General features: G+C 36.1%; 1 long non-coding RNA gene across 1 annotated transcript; it reads left to right on the top strand.

Annotated features, from left to right (window-relative positions):
* The first annotated feature begins 7,353 nt into the window (after positions 1 to 7,353).
* On the top strand, positions 7,354 to 10,348 carry LOC109367583 (uncharacterized). The gene is made up of 3 exons (XR_004159766.2): positions 7,354 to 7,463; positions 8,059 to 8,219; positions 10,012 to 10,348. It is a non-coding gene; the product is annotated as an uncharacterized LOC109367583 (long non-coding RNA).
* Positions 10,349 to 15,203: the final 4,855 nt, after the last annotated feature.

Raw genomic sequence — 15,203 nt, 5'->3', positions numbered from 1 at the left:
CAGTTTTAACTTGTATAAATCCAATTAATGCAAATCTTTCTCTTTGCAAAATTTGTTATTCATTCTCCTTTTTAAACTATTTGTAAATAGATTAAATAACATTATCAAATCTTTCTGGCTGTATTAGCTACTAACCCTTTCTGCACATAATTTATTTCTATCAATACAGTCCTATGAAAAAGCTCTATCTGTTGCTCAAGATATTAGAATTTCTCAAGATTCCGACTGGATTTTTTTCTGCTTCTTTGAGTACCTTCAGCTGATAAATTTTAAGACCTGAATAATTAAAAAGCACATTATCTTCTACTAACAAATACATCTGACTTCAGAAATTATCCTATTCTACATACTCAATACTTATAAACATCACTCCATATTTACACTGAAGTAACAGACACAGTTCCCTAATTCAAGAAATCATTTATCTCATTGGAGAAGTGGATGTGACTATGTCTATGCTTTGGATATCCGATGAGGTAGCAGATTTTTGGAGCATAACTCTCACAGCAGTTCTGTGTGCCTCAATTTTTACTCTGTTTCATTTAGGTTTCACATATTCGTGGCATTAGGCTAGCCTCTTACAGAAAGTGTTTGTGTATGTACCTTTCTCTTCTGCACTCAATACAAATATCTAAATGGTTTAATCATATATGTAGCCCTGTAAAAAATTTTTAACATTACTAGCAAAAAGCCAAAGTCTTTTTATTGACCTAACAGTAAGGGATGTTAGCACTTGCCAGGGCTAGCAAGCCTGAGCTGTTTAACTTGTTTTAGAAATGTGTAGTTAGAATTTGTAACAAACATCAGCCTTTCCTAATATGTGGGGCAAAGACTTGAGGTTGCTTTTGAGCTGTTGTAAGGGACACTAGCTTTCATATTCAATCTACAGAAGCATTGAGAGCAAGAGAAGCATCAGAGGAAGGGAATACATACTAGGAAGTTAGCATATAATTTTCCATAGCATTTAGAAGGTTATTTTGTAATAAATAATTCAGACCATACATGTAGGTATCAGTGTACCTGGACAAAAAACACCTGGTTGTTGTGTTTTGATTAGGTGCTAAAATATGGATTGGACGAACAATACTTTCTTCGCTATGTACCTAAGATATGTTTGCTTTTTCTTATAATAAGACTTTGGTATAAAATAGGAACAAGTCTGTATAAAGTTTAACATCACATGACAACCTTTGAAAAATGAAGTAGCTTCACTGACATTAAAAGAGGTGCATTCTGTTCAGTTACATAGGTGAACAAGTCATTAATATTGCCATTACTACTAGTAGTATTAATAATAACAAAAAAACATTAATAATTTTGGAGTCTTAAGAGGTTGTATTTTTATTCTAGGTGCTAACTTTCAATGGAAGATTAAATCTGGATTCTCCCTAAGTAGTAGTATCTGAGCTTAATCACCTAATAGATTGCAAGCACTGTTTTTCTTTTACTGCCCTGGCAACTCTATTAGTTTGGGTACCTCTTTTTATCTTTTTTTCTTCATTCTTCTACCTTTCAGTTTCAGTTAATATAGTCTCATTTACACTTTATCCCCTGACATCCTTTGATATACACCATAATAAATCACAGGCAGTTCTGTGAAGTTCAGAAAGTTTTGGTTTTTTTTCCCCATTAGACTATACTACTTCAGATCCCTTGTGTTTAGAAAGGATGACCCCTATAGAAGTAGTTGCTGAAGAAGATGCTTTTCATCATTAATCAGAAAGAGCTCCAAACAATTACATCATGATATTCTATCAGTATGCAATGCTGACTTACTGTTGTTAATACTGTGATTTTTATTTTGCTCTGGTGACCGAACACCAATTGAGGATCAGAACAAAGTGAAGAGAGAATTTTCAAACCAATGTGCAGCAGTTTAGATACCTCGTATCTGTGACCCAATGTCAAAATATGTGCAGAGCTTTTCCTGAATGGAGAAAAATTGGGGTTGCAACTGATACTTCAGCATTTTTTTTTCCTTTCTTAATAAATGTGGCTCATTCCATTATGAAAAAGAATTTGAGCAGTGATTTCTTTTCATCTTATGAGTGCTCAACTTTTTACATATACCCTATTCCTTCCTAAATTGTGAACTATTTCCCAGATAGACTGTTTGCTGGGCAGATGTAAATATTCAAAAAGACAAGCAGGAAATGTCACAATGAACCTTGGGTCAAATTATAAAGAATCTGAGTATTTTGCATGCTGCATTTAGAACTTTTGCTTATTGACAATTCAGTTGTCTAAGTAAATTGTTATTGTAAAGGATTCCAATGACACTGCCGGATATAATGTTCCCTTCTTATCAATACTCTGTGCATGTTGTGTTTACACTTCTGACGTGGATCACATTTAAATTAAACAAAGGAAATGTGGCAGTGTACAGAGCACTGACTCTAGAAGTTGTGTGAATGCTGTTACCTAATCAGCCATGGACAGCTTTTTGTCTAACTGAACTTTTTGTCTATGGCTGTTTTAGAAAACTCTTACCAGTAATGCAAATTAACTCACTTTTATCCAATTGTATCATATATGACTTCAGAGTTTCTGAATAACAACACTTTCTTTTATTTTGTAGATACTTCATGACGTAAATGAAACTGCCTTTGTTTTAGTAATGGAAGTTACTAAAATGAATGAAAATTTGCTATGTCTTCAAAGTTACGACCAAAACCACAATCTCTGTGCAACATCATCTGCATAGTCAGACTTGTATCTGCTTATCCACATGACTGTTAAATCTCTTGCTTTGTTTCCATAATGTGGTGCAAATTTCTTTTCTTGTTCAGTGCTTTTGACTCTGCTCAGCTTTCCCAGTTATTTGTGCATACTGTGGAACCTAGCAGCTATTAGTCTCATGTGGTTTATTTGCTAATTTCTCATTCAATGGAGTTGCTGGCTTCCAAAAGTTAATGGATTTCTGTACTGTTTTCTATTCTGTGAAAAACTGCATCTAAAAGATTGCAAATAAGGAAACTATACCTCAAAATTCCACTGACATATTTGACATAGAAATTTTAGGAGCTCCAATGAGGAGCTCTTAATGTGCATTTCTAAGCATGTCTTGCAGAAAGCCCTGACAGCCAAGGCTAACATGCAGATAAATCATGGGTTAGGGGAGCTCTGCCCTTCTAGCGGGCTACCAAAGGAAGAAAAAAATGACATCCTGGCAGCACTAGACTCTGACCTGTCCCCTAGATGGTCTGAAATGAAATGGAGATCTTAGTAATAGAATGACATGAATATCTCCAACACACCTTTTTGTTGAGAAAATTCACTTCAGTGGTAACACTTGAAGGAAGTACAATTTTGAGCAAGGTTGGTTTGTTTGTTTGTTTTTCCCCAAGGAAATATTTTTCTCTTCTGGGATAAAATGTTGTATTGAAAAAGTCAAACACTTGGCCTTCTGTATTCACATGTGCATGAGCAACTTGCTGGACTATTTAGTCCAACGTGCAGTAACTGCTCAATTGTTTTATTTTGAGATTTCTATGTGGTGTTGAGATGAGAGAACCATTCATGAGCTGCCAGTGCTCAGGGGGTCAGAAGGAGGCAGCTGTCATATTTATGAAAGGAAGAACAGAAAATCAAGCATCTGAAATGGAGTCATCTTTATCCTGAGCAGGCCCCCAACTTCAGTGTTCTTAGCAGTGATAAACAGCTCTTGTTGAATTTCCGGAGTTTCTTTTATTTTATTCAGAAAGGGTTTATTTTTTCCCAAGGACTTTTTTTCAAATGTTTTGTTTTCTGTGGAGAAGTAAAAATATTTGTGTGCAAATAAATCTCCAAATATTAGAAGAAGTGTTTTATATTCTATTCCCTAGTCCCAGAAATTCAGACCTATAAATATTCTCTCCATGATTGCCAGTTCATACCTTGCAAACCATCAGATGTCAAAGGAAAAAGAAATGTAAAAAGAAATGTACAAGAGAAAAGTGCAGTTACTCATATATGTAGTGTTAAACACATTGAAGACAGTAGAGAAGAGCTATGTTCATGCTCTCTTTTGCCCAAGTGATCTGCTGTACTGATGACTGTATCCTACACATCAGGAAACATCCTACAGAATGCTTTCTGTACATGGACTGTGGGGGGACAGAGATGATAATGGGGAATGCTGGTGCTCTGCATCATGTGCAGTCCATAGTCTCTGACATACTCCAAAAACTGTTGTACAAAAGTTCCCATTCAAACAGCAAAGCTGATCGTGTACATTAACTTCTCTGGGTTAATAATTTGTAGGGTTTTACCTTTCTATGTTTTCTGTAGCCTTGTCTCCATACAAGATTATTTGTGAAGGTATTTCAAGGGCTAGACCTACAAAGACACTGAAGCCTCACAGATTCCCAAGATGACTAATGATATGGTTGGATGCTTATGTACTGAGGCTCATTGAGGTATCTAATTACATTCAGTAGGAGATCAAGAAGCTTTAAAAAGTGCTTCTGCATTTGAAGAAAATTGTGACATTTCTATTAGTAATCTATTGAACTTTTTCCTGTATGAAGAAATTAGAATGCAAAAGATAATTTATAGTCTTCTTGAAAGCAAAATATTGATGATTTCCCTATGTTGCCTGGACAGAGTGATGGCTGTGTTTACATCTCTAGTCAGTTCCAGCCAGCATGGTAATCTTGGCTTCTCTTGAGGGCCAAGCTAAAAAGTGAAATTTCTGGATGGAACACTTAGTATGGTATCTCTTTCAGGTTTAACCAGTACTTAAATCTCTCATATCTAGAGCTGCTGGATATCGGGACACATTGCATCAGCCATCAGTGTTCAGCCAAGCATGAGTTAGCTGAGACTTCAGGAATATTATGTGTCATGTGAGCAACTTAAAGAAAATTTGGCCTTCCTGAATATGTTTGTGGTTTTCATGTACCTGTATAGGGCTGGTACTCATTCTGTGCATGTAGAAACAGTGAAATTATTAGAAAGAGTATTGCTTTTGCAGGAATGAAGAACTGTCTTTTATAAAACAATTTTGCCAGCCGTTCTGCAGGGCATGCTTCACCTGCTACTTTCTGAGCTGCAACAGCCAGCATTATTTTAAATTTCTCACATTAAGAAGGAATTGTCCTCTCTCTTGCTAGTATGAAAACTAATGGATCAGGGCAGGTTCTGTGCTGGCATTAATTGCTCCATCTCTATTTGAAGTCAATGGGACTAAATTGTTTCCTGCCAACAGAGAACTCAACGTTTCATTTTTCTTTGGTACACAGGCACTGGGTATGCTGAGTTGAAAATCTCATTTATGAAGTTTTACGGATTTGAGCTGAGATGCTTTGTATGCTAACATTAGACCTCTTATCTTTTCCGTTACTTTCACTGCAGAGTATAACATCCCATTTCTATTCTAACCTAATGCAGTTTTGGGGGGAAAAAAAAACAACAAACCAAACAAACAAAAAACCCAGCAAGTATTTTAGCAAGGAGGGAATATCTCTTCTCCTCATTTTTGGTCTCCAACATTCATGTGTAGTTTCCCCCAATCACACCTCGATTTCTATTGTGAGATCTTTTATACTCCGATTAAAATTTTCCGTGTTCTTTATCTTTTCTTTTTCAGGTTCTGCTTCAGAAATCTTACCAGCAGCCACATTCTCTGTACTTTGCTGCTATATGATTAGAGTTTTATTTCTAGTTATTATCTTGCTATATAAATCTTCCTGAGAATATCTCATCTAGAATTGCATCCAGTCATTTAAGATATTTCCACTTCTGTTCACTCCACCCTCTCTCCATCTTTGGGGAAAAAAAAATAAAAATAAAAATCATAATAGCTTGTTTTTAAGAATTATATCTCTTACTCTGCTTATGTATAGCCAGTTAGAAGCATTTGTTTTAAATAGGTCAGACATTTCAGTAATAATTGTTTATTGAAGACATACTTTTAATTTATTATGTCTATAAATTCATGAAGACTATATCATTCTCTTTGCTATCTATATGCAGATTTCTTCTGCCTTTAAATGTCAAACTTTCATTCTATCTGCCAAATACTTCTAGTTTTAGGTATGTTTAAATGCATGTATGATACGTAGGTGTATGTATTATACATGTTAATGTATGCTGCTTTCCAAAGGCAGTGACAAAAAGAATCTCTGTAATAGTTTGGCTAGAAAAGCATTTTCTACAATGCTGAACTGTCACCTGATTCACAAAAATGTTCTAGGTTTAAAAAACATAATAGAAAAAAAAATATGCTAAAGGATAGAAATTTAGCCTTAATCATATTAGTGATCTAATTCATAGCAAAATCCTGCAATCAATTTTACTGACACATACTACATGGGATTAGAGTCGGAAGTCATTAACGGGAGAATAAACGGGAGGGTCAAGAGTTTTAAGTGGCGGGGAGAGAGAGGCATGGAAATTTCCTAAGCTTGCGTAATTTCTGACACAATACGTAAACATTCTGTTTTTATGCTCCTGGTATGACTATCCTGAAGTATGGCTGAAGATTGGCATGCTGCAGCACTCTGGTGCCTAAGGACATCATCATGCATATCTCCATACTGAATAGCAGCAGTGTGGTCTAAGAGGTGAATTGTGACAAGCTCATGATTTACTTTGAAGGCTACGCTCAGAAGAAGGCAAGGATCACTACTCCTCCAGAAGCAGTGAGAGGCAGAGAGCAGTTTGCATTATAATGCCCTGAAATGTTGAGTGCTGCAGTGCTCCTGTCTTGTCCTGAAGGGAAAAAAAGGCAGAAATTCCTATTGGAAAAAGTAGATAAATGTTTTAGTACATGCGACAGAATTGAACTTACTGTACAAGTAGCATATCTGGATTTGTATCACACATAATTCTCGTGCTTGATTTCTAGGACAAAACTGATTAAATGCCTTCATCATCAGAAGAGAATGAAGTTAGCTTTTCTGGTTCATCCTCTTGTGTCAGAACGCTCATATCTGGTATCATTGCAGTCTTCCAACGTTCGCATGCAGAGCCTTTCAATTCTGTTCAGTGCTTAAGCCTGAGCTATTGTGTAAATATTAACCTTGCTGCTGATGTGTTCACTGCTGAATGAGGATGAGGATAAAAACAATTGAGTGCTTATAATCTTCCAGTATCATCCCATGGTGGATACTGAAGCAGTCAGTCCACATGAAGAGAATAGAGCAGCTCAAACTGTTGACCTGCAAAGAACTTTAAATTGTGGACTCAGGTATATGAACTCAATGTTTTGCATTCTAATGATGTTTGAATAATAGCTAATCAGGTGAACTAAACCTAAAAATTTAATTCCACCTTGAAATCAAGCCATAAAATTAGCCTTCTCAATAACAACTGGAATTTCTTAAAAGAAAATGATGGGATGCATAATCTTCTTAATCTCTTATCTCTTCAGAAGATGTACAAAGAATTTGGAAAAAATGTAGGTGAACAAAGGCATGAGTTTGGAAGCACAAGTGAGGAAAGCATCCTTCTTACTTGACAGCCATGGTCACATAAACAAGGTGAGGGGTCTTCTAAAGATAAAGGCGTATCAGCTGAGATGATTGAGCTAACATTGTTGAAGAAATGAAGCTGTCACAGGGGCGGAAAAAAATAAGGGTCCTTCCAGAGTTGGCAAGTGTTTAAAAGATATGGAACAAAGGATAGGAATTGGTTGTGACAATAGAATACAACTAGAAGTGAGATCCAAGTGCTATGTAGCATTTTTAAAAATCTCCTGAAGAGAGAAATAAGGAAATAGAAAAGTTTTTATATGATTAAGAATTATTTTAAATACAAATCTAAAGCTGACTGACAAGAATGGCAGAAAATCCTCCTGCAGCTGACTGAAGGAATACTAAAATTGACATGAAATTGTCATAATTACTAAGTAACGCACCTGGATAAAATTAGTTTGTGGCGGTATACAGGTCTAAAGCATTATTTTTTTTTATTTTTTTAGAGGAAGCCTAGAAGTGAAAAGATGGAAAACAAAAATACTCATTAAATTTTTCAGTGCTTAAAAGAATCTGAAGTGAAACTTAAGTTTCAACTGCGTTTCTTTGGCTAATCCTATCATCTCAGAGAGATGTTGTCTGTTTCTCTTCACTGATACAGCCTTTAGTGATTGATAGTTCAGCTCCAAGGACGGAGAAGATTTTCAAAGCTACATGAGCAGCAGCTGGGCTCCAAACCTGACTTCTAGTAGAGATGAAGTGCCATATAAAGATATGTGGTTTTGTTTGCCTCCACCTTCCCATCACCCACACATAAACTAGGTGAGTTTCTTATCCGTGCTGTGTGGGCAGGGAATGGGAAAACAGCTCCTGGGAGCCACTTCTGCTCTCCCCTTGTGGGAAAGGAGGAAGTGCTGGTTGCTCCTTAGGTGTCCTGATGCATGTGCTGAACAGCAAAAGTGACTGCAGGACTTCTATCCTGCTCCTGTAACAAGGAAACAACTGGGCCAAATGTGTGGATGCCAGAGATTGCTCTTTTCTGATGAAACATCTTAATGTTGCTTAACTAAAGAGTGTAGTAAAGAAGCTTTAGTACTTCTTGCTCTTCCCACCTTATCTCCATCCCTTCAGGCTTCAAATGGATGAATTAGCTGCCCCCAGTTAATCAACTTGAGAATTGGATTTGAGTGCTATCAAAACCTTCTTATGAGCTTTCCATAATATGTTTATACATCTCAAAATGGGTGTTTATGCCTATCTAAACCTGCCTGAATAGTATTTTATAGGTTTATTTAGAATTTCTGAAAAATAAACATTTCATTTGTTGTAAAACAACTGTATTCGACAGCAAATAACTATCTGAAATATTTTTTAATAAGTTGTCCACAAGATCAAGGGAGAAAAAAAAAAAGTTTCATAAAAATCAGTGTTTTCATTATGAAAAAATATCTTTTGCAGATATTTTTGGGAGTGTAAAAATGGAATTGACTATCCAATGTTATTAAATATTTTGCTCAGGAGAAAGAAGCAGTGGTTGTAAAATCTTACTATGTTTCAAACAGTCCCTCTCATCCTCAGAATCTACTATTAATAATATTTTTTAGAAACTGAGATTTTATTCTAAGTTTCCACCTTGGGGGAGTTTTCTTTTTATCTTGGCATTACAAACTCTTGAAAGGAAGCATTTAGAATAGAAGGTATGACAGATCTTTTAAATGGAATATGCAGCTACTGAGCTCCACACTATAATTACTGTCATGCTGAAGAAGGTTAAATATTTATGAAGAATGTGCTTTTTATCATTCAGTCTAATTTTTTAAACCTGAATTCCATAATTGCATTGAAATGCCAGTAATCAAGGGGGGTTCCTTCTTGGCAGGCATAAGGTTTTTATGAGTCTCATTTATTTGTGCAGCATGGCCAACAGAAGTATATAAATAGAGTCTGGATATTTTTTTTTTTGTTTTTGCATTTTGGAACAAAAAAAATATTAATTAAAAACAGTTCTGCCAAACAACTTCTTAGGCACTGCCTCACTGAATTCTCAAAAAAAATTAGATACTGGGCTACTCTCCTTTAAGTATATTAAGATTTGTGCTATGTCTTTCTGTCTTATTTTAGCATGGCCAAATTTGGGGAAATATTGAAGTGAACATTAGACATAATAATCTTGCTAGCACAGTTTGACATTGAAATTCTACCATAAATTTATAGGATTTCAAACCAAAACCCACTTTATGACCCAAATTTGGCTGATGTTTGCAATTTTATAAGTGTTTTTGGAGACCTGATCTAAGTCTGTGTTTTAACATTACTATTACAGACCCCTTTCATCACCTTTTGCAGTTCTATAATCAAACTAATAGAAAAAGGAGGAAAACAGTTGTATGTTTTTAACCAATGCATATCATGCATAACGTATGACTCAGCATAGTTATATGACAGTTTGTACAACTAATTAAGCTAGAAGTATTATTATCTGAAGAGATTTACTAGAAAGCTTAATATAAAAGATGTATTGCCCATGATCTGGTAGTCAAGGGTTCGTTTGTTTGTTTGTTTTTAATTTCCTATTTAATTTAAACAGAATTTTTTTTTTTCCTTTGTGAAACAGAAAAAAAAATCACAGACATCCAGACTGGGCCTGCTTTTAAGGTAGAACATCTCAGCTATCTCGGCAGTCAACGAAGAGCAAATTTAAGGTGTTATTCATCTTATCCAAGAACAGATGTTGGAAAAAGGTCAGGTTGTTCAACCTCGACAAATGGCTATATCTTTCCAATGTCTGTGACAGAATTGCCTCAATTCTGCCATTTAAATCTGTATGGAATGAATGCTACCCACTGGAATTCATAAGAACACCACCAAGTCACAGCTTTTTTTTTTTTAATTAACCAAATCCTCCTCAGCTGTGCAAAAGGAACATCTCCATCCAGTGGAGATTCTAGATCTTGGCTTGGATCTTCCAGCTCTAGATCAGCTGGAAGGACTATCCTCACATAGAACTGAGCGCCTTGCAATACTCTGTTTTCTGCTGATATACTCTGTGCAAATACATCAACAGTGCAGAGATGTTCGTGCGACTTGTTTTTTGTGTGATAGACAGAGAGAACATAGGGATCCAAATTCTGGTGTGAACTCTACTCTGGGAAACAAGGTATACATTTACATCCAAAGTAGGCTTGGCTTTCCATAGCATACTGAAAATATTTTAAGGGGTATAAGCATCTCATCAATGTCAAACTTGAGTCACTGAACATTTTACACTTAGAAAAAAACTTTAGTCTGCTTTATTTGATTGCAATTTAAGTAACTTCTAAGACTTGAATATATATTTATATTTATATATATAAATTGGCATTCACTATTTATTCTATCTAAGCCATAAATCTGGGAATATATAGTTTCAGAATTTGTAATGTAGCTATTGTTTGATTCTCTCTGTTCAGCTTTGTTGTGGTGACAACCTGAATGCATAGAGTTAAATCATTGGAAAAGGCAAAAAAGTTGTTAAGAGCTGAGCAGAGATGGCAGAACAATGACACAGATAAGGCAGCCCCAGGTATACAACTTCAAAGAATTTTAGATATGAGTGGCTGCTGGGCTATGAGGAGACAAACTGACTCCATATAGGCTGGAATGGTGTACTCTTCCTAGGGCTATGCCTGGGTTCAGCAGAGATTCAAAACTTCAAAGATTTCAGAAAAGGGGAGGGGGCATGAATAGATTAGGAAAGGCTGTGAAGGATGAATCGATGAAATGCTGACAGACTGCGAGAGACATGGGAAGCACCAGCAATAACGGGCTGAGTGAGGAGGTTTTCTTTTTTTCTTGTTTTGTTTTACCTCCAGGAATGAGGTTAGCTCAGTTCAGTGGAATATACAAAGAATCAAAGCTTTCACGCAGTTCAGTAGACATTTCTGCCTTTCAGGAATTCATGCTCTGTTTCTTCTTTCACAGGTATGACCACTGTGTCATATAAATACAAATCTGCAGATGCTTTTGATAAAACAGTCATGACCAATATCTTATTGTCACCTAGATCAAGCCTAGGGAAGGGAAAGCTGTGAAATCCAACTCAGGAGAGATGGAAATAAGGTCTTGAAACTTTGATGCAATTTCAGGAAAATCCAAAAGAAAGAGTTTCAGATATTTCTTAGCTTTGAAACTAACCTTTGTTATTGCACTACATTATAACATTACAGTGTATAAATTTGAGTTATTCTAGGGCTCATGCTCAGAAAAGACAGACTGAGGACTTCCACAACAATGATAAGTGATTTGAATTCTGTCTGTTTTGAGCAGTGTGACCTTGTGTAGAAGTTATCCTTGTTGGATAACAGAACTAAAAGCTTGTTTAACCTTTGTTATCCATGCTTCATTCATTTTTTATCTATTTTTTATCCAGTAAAAGAGGCTTTCTTGTAAGATATCTTTCCACAACCTGTGCTGATTTGCATTCATAAGAGTGTAAACGATTAACTTTGAACCCTGTTTACAGGATCTTAATAACATTGCATTATATTTATTGTTGATTAGTGTCTGGGAAGTGATTTCTGGGCCCCTCATTACAAGAAAGATATTGAGGCCCTGGAAATTTTCCAGAGAAGGGCAATGAAACTGGTGAGGGATCTGGAGCACAAGTCTTATGAGGAGTGGCTGAGGGAGCTGGGATTGTTTAGTCTGGAAAAGAGGAGGCTTGGAGGAGACCTTATTGCATTCTACAACTTCCTGAAGGGAGGTTGTGATGAGGAGGGGTTTGGCCTCTTCTCCCAGGCAACAAACAGGACCCAGGGAAATGGCCATAAGTTGTGCCAGAGGAGGTTTAAATTAGATATAAGGAAAAACTTTTTCTCTCGGAGAGTGGTCAGGGACTGGAATGGCCTCCCCAGGGAGGTGGTGGAGTCGCCATCTCTGGCAGTGTTCAAGAGGTGTCTGGATGAGGAGCTATGAGATATGGTTTAGTTTGTGGTAGCAATGGTAATGGGAGGACGGTTAGACTAGATGATCTTGCAGGTCCCTTCCAACCTTGTGATTTCTATGACTCTGTGAAATGCTTTAGATGAAGCACTTGTGCCTCTTTTTGGCTTCCTTAATTTTGAATAGGACAACAGTTGATGGGGCAATAAGTTAAGAACCAGTTTGTTAGAATCAGAAAACATACTCAGAATAAAATAGGTTATATTAACTCTACTAAGCTAATAATCATTCTTAAAATATGCTACATAGTCTCTGTGTTTTTCAAAATAATTTCATTGCCGTTGAAACCCTACGCATTATAGACAAACAGTAGCGTATTTAAGGAATTCAGAATAAATAAACCACATAGTATTTAACACTTCTAGCAAGCAGCTTATTTAGGTTCCTTAACTCCAGCTATGTTTCCTCAAAAGTCACTCATTTGAAAGACACTGGGAGGAGAGGGTGAATTGGAGCAGTGATAAGTGTTAGAAAAATAGATTTTTAAGTGTCTAATTTACATCATCTTTCTAACAAAACTGTTTGGGGAAAAGTTCTTTGCTTCAAAAATCTTCATAGGGAGCCTTAGTCGAAATCCAATGAGGCCTCTTTCCAGACTCCCATTCTCATGCAGTTTTAAAGGAAGATGGTAAGTCACCTGTAGTTTTATTATTCTGTCTTGGAATCCTGCCTGACAACTTTAATGCAAGCATGTTCTAAATTACACTTAGCAAAAGTATAGCATAAAAAAGGTCAGTATCGCGTGACTGGTTTCTCAAGTAAAGCTGTGAAGATTTTTGTTATACATCACTTGGACATCTGAAGTAACGTTGTCAGAGTCTTTCAGAAGTTGTTTAAATCCTGTATGCGTTTTTTTTACAGCCAGCCATGGAAAATAGCAGTGGAACATAACTTTTGGAAACAGTAAACAGTGTTTACAAATTGTATTCGCTATTTTTTGCAAAAGGACAGTGAGGTGCATCTTGCTATCTAGTATATAGGATTTTAAATAATTTGATGGTAGTTTACTTAAAAATAATATTAATTGTCATTCTCATATTCACCCACAAAAGTAAAGTAGAAAAATAATTTGGGGGACGTTAATTATAGAATGATGACTGACTTTTCCTATATTTTATCCTCAGAACAGCAGTCTATAGCCAGATCTGTTCAGTTACACTCAGCAATTTAAAGGAACTTTGTTACCTCCTACAAATGAAATATCAGCGCTTCAAAACTGTTCAAGAATTTGATCATTTCAGCAATTTATTATTTACAAACATTTTCAATTCCTATGTTCTAAGTACCTTTTAATTTTCTTTGTTAGCTTTATTAGAAAAGAATGTAGTGCTGTCTTTACTTAAACTTAGTTAAATCTATAAATCTAATAAAAATAATCACTGTAGGTGATCTTATCCTTGACCTCACTGCTGCAGCACTACTGCCTACTTTTTTTCGGCACCTGTTCATGGCTTCTGCAGAAGGCAGACGCAGGGCAGGGAGCCCCTTTTGTGAACTTCACCTGAAGCCACGCTTTGCTTTCCTGAGTACTATTTTTTCCACAAGTTATCAGTCAAGACAAGTGGTCTCAGTACACACTTGGCAAGAACAGCACCATCATGTCTCAGTGATAACACACTCTAGAGATTTTGAGAGAAGACCTCTATTATGTGAGATACAAGGCAAATAAAGCCATGCCACGGAAGAAATGAATCAAAACATTGGTTTGTTATGGGATAACTGCTAATGTCTAGCACTCAAGTTTGTGCTAACTTTCACCTTTATCCCATGACTGGATCTTAATTTGACAATAACATCACGTGTCAGAAGAGAGCCTAATTGAGGGGAAGTAGGGATTCCATAGTATTCCCCTGGGGATGTTACAGAGAGAGCTGGTTCCCTTTTTCCTTGACTATCCATATGAATTGCATAGCATGAAAAAAAAAAAAAGTCAAAATGTTTAACAACTTCACATTTATACATCTTTTCATCTTGTTATCTAAACATCTGAACATAGTTGTGGCCTCGCTCTGCAATTTATGGAAAATTTCCTCTAATTACCATGTCTGTTGTGTCAGAGATCTCTTATCAGATCAGCATGGTCCTTCAGACCTGTTGCATTCAATAAAGGGCAGTGGCTGTAGAAGCTTCTGGTTTTTATTATTTTTGTTAATTTAGCCTGGACCAATGAGAAGACATTTTTGTTTTTTTTTCTCAGAGATTGTCCATGGAGGCTAAAAAGTTGTTAAGAGCTGATTAATAGATGCCTTGCAAAGGAACGAGGTCTGTTCTCATGGTCCACGTTTCACAAACCAGCCTGTAGTTATCTGCTTGTCTTACTGCTGTACTGCTTGCTTGCATAAGCTAATTGCCATTACCCTCAGTAGTAACATCTGCATATTCTTTTTGGTTCATTTTGAATTATGAAAGGTGTATAAGGCATGCACTTTCCACATTAGAAAACATTTAAAAAATATATTAAAAATACTGCTTTCTTTATTGATAGACAAGCTCCCTGAAAGCTAGAAGAAAAATCTGTTTTCGTTCAGATGCTGCCTCTTCCTTATGCTTGAGTTACAGCTGTCAAAATACAAGCAATTTAGTAGACATTTCTAGGGATAAAAAAGAAAAATAACTTGATCCGCTACAAAGCTTTAGTTTGGACTGCAGAACATACTAGCCATGAACCATAAGTGCTGGGACTGTCTGCATCATTCTACTGCATTTAACTTCATTATCCTTTTTGTGATAAACTGTAAAGCAACATATCAAGTTAGCAGATTATTGACTGCCCTGCTGGAAAATTTGTAGAGCAGGCATGGTTTTAAATTAGCTCTGTAAAAGAGT

Source organism: Meleagris gallopavo, chromosome 4 (assembly GCF_905368555.1).
Source record: "Meleagris gallopavo chromosome 4, MGAL_WU_HG_1.1, whole genome shotgun sequence".
NCBI lineage: Eukaryota > Metazoa > Chordata > Aves > Galliformes > Phasianidae > Meleagris > Meleagris gallopavo.
This window is presented reverse-complemented; position numbering and strand designations above follow the sequence as displayed.